The sequence below is a fragment of the Eleutherodactylus coqui genome, chromosome 10, assembly GCF_035609145.1.
Source record: "Eleutherodactylus coqui strain aEleCoq1 chromosome 10, aEleCoq1.hap1, whole genome shotgun sequence".
Taxonomy (NCBI): domain Eukaryota; kingdom Metazoa; phylum Chordata; class Amphibia; order Anura; family Eleutherodactylidae; genus Eleutherodactylus; species Eleutherodactylus coqui.
In genome coordinates, this window is record NC_089846.1 from 99,714,731 (window position 1) to 99,720,825 (window position 6,095).

Sequence of the window (6,095 nt, forward strand, 5' to 3'; positions counted from 1 at the left end):
CCCTCCACCTCTGCTTGCAGAATGATGGTGAAGGGGTGGGAAGGGGGAGACAGTCTAGCAGAGCTAAATGGTCTCCCCCTGCCCAACGGCATTGCGGGCTTGACGTATATGCGCTGGGCCAGGGCCGTCTGAACGGGCACACAAATGTTAGATTTGTGCGCCTGTACACGCGTTTTTATGTCACCGGTGGGCAAACATAATAAACACTGACGTCTGTGGGAATCCAGTCTTATGGTGCAAATAATAGTTAGATTGAGTAATTTGCACAATAATTGTTAGGTGCAAATGCAGCGAATAAACGGTCAGCAATAAATTGCTTGATGATTGCTGATTGGATCTTTCATGCAGACCTGAAAATCATTGTTTGTCTGCCGCTGCATCGTTTGGTATAAACAGGCATTGTTCAATCTGCCTGTTAGGCCTGGCAGATATGGGCGTCGCTCTCTGAATCTGTGACTGCCTTTTTTCCAGCACATTATGGTTACAATAGTTCTGCCTCTCCCACCCGGCTGCAGATTGCTTGTCATCTATTCACCACTATATAGATGCCTCAGACCTGACAGCCTGTGCTGCAGTGTTCTTGTATGAGTCCTCTCATGAATGCATATGTCGCAGTCACTCCTGCTGCTCCTCTGTGTCCAGTTGGTGCTTAGTCTGCTGTCAGCTTGGTACTTCCAGTTGAGATCTGAACTTGCTTGCTCACTCCTAGAATCTGCAGACGGCTTAGTGTTATCCAATTACTGCCTTTTTGGTGACTAGTCCTGACAGAGTTAATCAGCGCCCATGTTCCCACGCAGGGCTGCCCTTGTCAGGGCGAATTCTGTACTGTTGATAGACAGGGACTCTCCACCTCCTGCTACCAGCTTAGGGCTAGATTCCCTAGTCACCTTTACTTTCCAAGTCATGTCTTCAGCTGTGAGCATCCGGGTTTCCAGAGTAGGCTGTCAGCCCTGCCGATCTGAACCATCTATTGGTTGGGTGACACGGTGAATCCACATTATCCGTAAAATCCCTAACGCTGCCAAATAGAAAGCGGTGGCAGAGGGGTTGACTAGAAGCCGGTTACATTCGAGTGCACGATCAAAACTACCCAATTATTGTTCAGTATAAATGCATGCCAAGTGAACAATATACAATTGTTACTTCACGGCTGGGTTGCATGCTCGTTCCAATTTATCTTGCCATGTATATGGGCCTTTAATTCTTAGTCTTGCTTTTCTGAGCTTGAAATATGACCTTTTCTAATGTAGCACTGAGCCACATGTGCAGCATCCGAGGAGCAGGCCCTCAGCCGAGAAGACAGCGGGGGAATGAAATAGCAACCTGTCACGGAGGCTCTACTGTCTCCTCCCAATGGCTGGCTAAGAAACTGACCTCGATACTAACCAGGGGAGATCACGTTTAGTAACCTGGTTTACCTTTAATTCCTGTTTTGTTACCATGACGCCAACATTCCTAATTCCGCGGCGGATTACCCAGCTTGAATAAAGAATAGTCCACACACAGAAAGTACTTTTTCAACAAGAACATGCGTTTGTTTTTTTACTTAAACTTCTCTTCTTCCATATAACAAGAAAACAAGTTGTACGTAGTAACTTTAACAGTAGTAGATTATTAGTAGGCTTACATCTCATGCTTTTTTTCTTACTCTCGTGCAGTTTGGGTTTCCCAAAGCACACGTATCCACAGTCACAGTTATCTGTTGGATCTCATTCTCTTGAATTAAACCTTTCCAACTGGATGGACTCCAAAACACGTTCACACTTGTGGCCATCAACAGGCGGTTACTTTCTGCCGGATAACTTGCAGATAACTTATCTGTCAGGCAAGATAATAAAGCTAAAAACATCATAAGAAAGTAGGATATTCCATATAGTACCATTTTGTTATAGCATATTGACCATTAAAAGCATATGGGGCCTCAGTTATCACAACTGTCTACCAGGACTTCTCGGAGAGATGCAGTGACTTATCAGAGGAGCACAGTGAAAGATTTCACCAGGACATACGTGCAATTGGGAACCGGTATGAAGGAAAGTGGATACTGATGACGCCGGCTGATTACTGCTGGAATGTTCCAGGGGTGAACACTGGTGGAAATAAGGGACTTCTGCTAACACTACATATAGCTTCCCATATCTTTATATCACTATGGAGGTTCTTTGTTGTTATACATCTGCCTCTTGATAATCTTATGTCCTGCTTATAACTGTATGTTACCCTATTCAGCATTTACTGTTTACATTTATAAAACATATTTATTTAACCCTTTAACGCTCCAGAATGTACAGCTATGTCCAGGAGGTTAACCCCTTAGTGACCAAGCCTGTTTGCGTCTTAATGACCAGGCCAAATTTTGGAAATCTGACATGTGTCACTTTAACATGGAATAGCTCCGTAAAGGTTTTGCATATCCAAGTGATTCTGACATTGTTTTTTCGCCACATGTTGTACTTCATTTAGGTGGTGAAAATAGTCCGATAGAATTTGTGTATATATATTAAAAGTGCCAATATTAGGAACATTTTGAAACAATTATCGTTTTTTCACATTTTAAATTGTAATATATCAAATATCTGCAAACATACTGTACAAACTTTTGCTAAGATATATATTTCCATCTGCTTACTTTATTCTGGCTGCACATTTGAAAAACTTTTATGTTTTTTTTAACCATTTAGGAGACATACAAATTTAACATTACTTTTCAGCATTTTGAGGAACACTTTATTTTCCTGCACCAAGCCAAGATTGCAAAAGCTCATAGGTGTCAGAATGATAGATGCCCCCACAAATGACCCTATTTTAAAAACTACACCCCTTAATGTATTCACTGAGGGGTGTCATGAGTGTTTTGACCCCACAGGTTTTTTTTCAGGAATTAATTCAATTTAGAGGAGAAAAAATACAATTTCATATTTTTGCAAATATGTCATTTTAAAGACATTTTTTTTTCTATAGTTTACATGAAAATGAGGATCGACACCCCAAAATGGATAACCCTGTTTGTCCCCTTAACGAATTTATCTAGGGGTGTATCGCATATTTTGACCCCACAGTTTTTGAATGAATTCAAGCAAAGCAAAAGGAAAAAATCGTGATTTTGTTTTTTTTGGCAATTCTGTCATTTTAAAAACAGCTTTTTTGTACAGCACACATATGAATGAAGACTTGCATCCCAAAATGGATACCCCTGTTTGTCCTGTTTTCAGAAATATACCCATTGTGGCCCTAATTTTATGTCTGGATGCACAATGGGGCCCAAAATGAAAGGAGTAATCAGTGGCTTTCAGAACATAGATTTTGCTTGAAGTCCTTTTAGGGCCCTTAGCACACATGTAGAGTTCTTGAGTGGCCAAAACCATAGAGAACCCCCACAAATGACCACATTTTGAAAACTAGACTCCTTAACGAATTTATCTAGGGGTGTGCTACATATTTTGATACCACAGTTTTTGAATGAATTCAAGCAAAGCAAAAGGAAAAAAATGTGATTTTCGTTTTTTTGGCAATTCTGTCATTTTAAAAACAGCTTTTTTTGTACAGCACACATATGAAGGAAGACTTGCACCCCAAATTGGATATCCCTGTTTGTGCTGTTTTCAGAAACATACCCATTTTGGCCCTAATATTATGTCCGCATGCACAACTGGGGCCAAAATGAAAGGAGTAGTCGGTGGCTTTTAGAACATAAATTTTGCTTGAAGGCCTTTTATGCCCCATTGCCCACTTGTAAAGCTCTTGAGCGGCCAAAACTATAGAGAATCCCCACAAATGACCTCATTTTAAAAACTACACCCCTTAAGGTGTTCATCTTGGGATGTACTGTGTATTTTAACCCTACAATTTTTGAATAGATCTAAGCAAAGCAGTATGAAAAAATTACAATTTTCATTTTTTGGGCAATTGCGTCAATTTAAAAAGTTTTTTTGTACAGCACACATATAAATGAAGACCTGCACCCCAAAATGGATACCTCTGTTTGTCCCGTGTTCAGAAACATACCCATTGTGGCTCTAATCTACTTACAGGACACATGGCTAGGCCTATAATGAAAGGAGCACCCGTTGGATTTCAGGGTACAACTGAATAAATTTCAGGCCCCATTCCCCACTTATAGAGCCATTGAGCGGCCAAAACGATAAGGAACCCCCTCAAATGACCCCATTTTGAAAACTAGACCCCTTAATATATTCATCTAGGGATGTACTGCACATTTTGACCCCACATTATTTGAATGAATCTAAGCAAAGCAGAAAGAAAAAATTATGATTTTCAAATTTTTTGGCAATTTTTTCAATTTAAAAACTGTTTTTTTTGTACAGTGTACATAGGAATGAAGACGTTCACCCCAAAATGGATACCCCCGTTTGTCCCGTGTTCAGAAACATACCCATTGTGGCCCTAATCTACTTACAGGAAACATGGCAAGGCCTATAATGGAGGGAACACCCATTGGATTGCAGGGCACAACTGAATAAATTCCAGGCCCTATTGCTCACTTGTACGGAATAAAAATTGACTCCCTAAAAATCCCCCCCCCCCCCCCCCACACTCTGTGCCTTTTTCGGCTTTCCCCAAATCTTAGATAAAAGTAATAATGTGAACTGTGTAGTATTTCTGAAGACAGGGGTAATTACAGAGGCTGGTTGGAATGGGCGCATGAGGCAATAAAACCGGGTATCCCCCCTCCTCTCATGCTTTTTGGGGGTCATTTCTTGACCTTAGTGGTGGGTATGGGGTGTAAAAAGTGGCGTTTCGTGAGTCTTCGTAAGCCTGCGGAGGTGCGGCGGTCTCGCACAGAAGGCGCTCAACAAGGTGCTCCTGGAACTGCAGGAAGGCAAGCGTTCCTGGGGCTTCTTGTAAAATACGTATTACAGGTAGCGGTCTGAATAACGCCGGGCTCACGCAGCCGTAGGTGATATCCGCTTGCGGAGGCCCACAGCGGATCCCAGCTGTGAGCATGGCTGTGACCCTGCTCACACAGGCGGTCATGCGCAGTACTTTTTTTTGCTTGTATTTCCCGCACCGTCGCTTAGCGATGACACGGGTACCCGCAGCCCGTATACAACGTAGTTGCATATGGGCAGCGGGTATATCCATGACCATGGAGCACAATGGGCTCTATGCTGCGGATATCCACGATAAAATAGAACCTGCTGCGTTCTCTTTTCTGTGAGTGGATTACACAATTCCAACCCACTAATGTGAGTGGAATTGTGTAACCCAATGCGATTGATCTGCGTATTACCGCGGATCAGACGCATGCGGAATCTAATTCCTATCCGGTCATATGAGACCGACCTATGTTAGAGCGCTACTTTTTTATTACGTGACCAGGGACCGCTCAACGAGGCCACCCGTCACTGCTCCAGGCTCTCGACGACCGTTGGTCGCTGAGAGCAAGGAGATTTTAAATTTCCTGGGCTCCCCGACTCCGGCGCATGTGTCCGGCATTTTGCCGGCGGTCGCATGTGCAGGATCCGGCAAGGTTCACGAAGGAGAATCGCGTCGGGGTTCAAATACGGAGGCCTCCGGTAAAAAGTTTCATCTCTCACCGATCGCATCAGTGAGGGGAGATGAAACTTCAATTTTTAAAAAAAAACCTTTACATGACCGCCATTATCCATTGGATAACGGCGAACACGTGACCAGGAACCGCTCACCGCTGCCCCCGTGAAATCTCCATGCTCTTGGCTAAGTTTTGTAGCCAGGAACAGGGAGAATTTAAATTATCCTGGCAATCCACAGCTTTTGCGCATGCGTCCGCCATTTTGGTGATGGGCATGTGCGCAGAAGCTGGGGTAAGGTCCGCGGATAAATCAGGGGGCGTTATGTACATACTTTCATCCTCCCTCATGGATATGATCCATGAGGGGAGATGAAACGTAAGCTTTTTAAACTTTTTAAAAACTTTTTTACACTTTTTTTAAAACTTTAAATGATCACTGTTATCCATAAGATAACAGTGATCATCTCTCCAGTGACATCCCTCTGCTCCTGGCTACACATGGCAGCCAGGAGCAGAGGGATTTTGAATTTCCCAGGGCTCGAGCCCCTCTGTGCATGCGCCCGATGATTGACATCGGGCGCAC